The following is a 1,000-nucleotide window of genomic DNA, read 5'->3' as shown; positions in this document are numbered from 1 at the left end:
CTGTTGTAAATAATAATTATCTTCCACCCAGTGTTCACTAGGTGCTAGGTATGATGCTCAATTCCTTGCGCATATTTCCTCACTTACACGTGTGTCCTATCATTGCCTGAATTGCAGCACAATCATTTTCCTTTTTCTCCACACTCAGCAGAATAAAGATGTGCAACTGTGTTTATATATTCAGGACCTCAGATCCATCAAATTCCTCACATGTGGGAGACACTGGTTAGCACAGGATGTGTGCAGAATTTTCTTTATTTCAAATTAAAGGAGCTGAAGGATTTAATACTTTAATATGAATGATATTAAAATGATATGATTATATACTCAAACTGTGTCTGACACATAAAACCTAATTATCCTATCTGAATTACAGGCATTCATTGGTTCCAGGGTAACTTTGGTTCCATGTCCCCAAAAGTTAGCAAAACCACGGACATTCAAGAACCTATGTACATTTCTCTGAATACTTTAAATCTTCTGCGATTTGTAGTACTTATTACAATGCAAATTCTATGTCAATCTTTGTTATACTATATTTCTTAGAGAATAATGACAAGAATACAGTGGTTTGTATTTATTAGCATAGACTGTTTTTACCTATATATTTTCCATCCGTGGTTGATTAAATCCATAGAAATAGAGCCCACAGATATGAAGGTAGACTGTAATTTTATGAAGATGCTAGACATGGTACCCATATTAAAACTATGTGCCTGTTCTGAATGTGATCAGAGATCACCATTCCTAGAATCTCATTAACAATTGAGGCCACTAAAACATGTTTTAACCAAGTTCCTGTGGATGTTAAATGGCAATGTCAAGATGAAGAGCTCAGCTTTGATACTATTCTGCTGCTTTGTGAAGAGATATTACTTTTTTTTATTTTTATTGTTTTATTTTTTGGCTGGCTCAGAATGCCTTCAGGGCATGTTTGGCTGGCTGGTCTTGTGGGGCTCAAATGACAGCAACCTGAGGATGACTAGTCTATAGAAGCAGC

Source organism: Octodon degus, unplaced genomic scaffold (assembly GCF_000260255.1).
Source record: "Octodon degus isolate 3935 unplaced genomic scaffold, OctDeg1.0 scaffold00370, whole genome shotgun sequence".
In the NCBI taxonomy this organism is placed as follows: Eukaryota; Metazoa; Chordata; class Mammalia; order Rodentia; family Octodontidae; genus Octodon; species Octodon degus.
Note: the sequence above shows the minus strand (reverse complement) of the source record.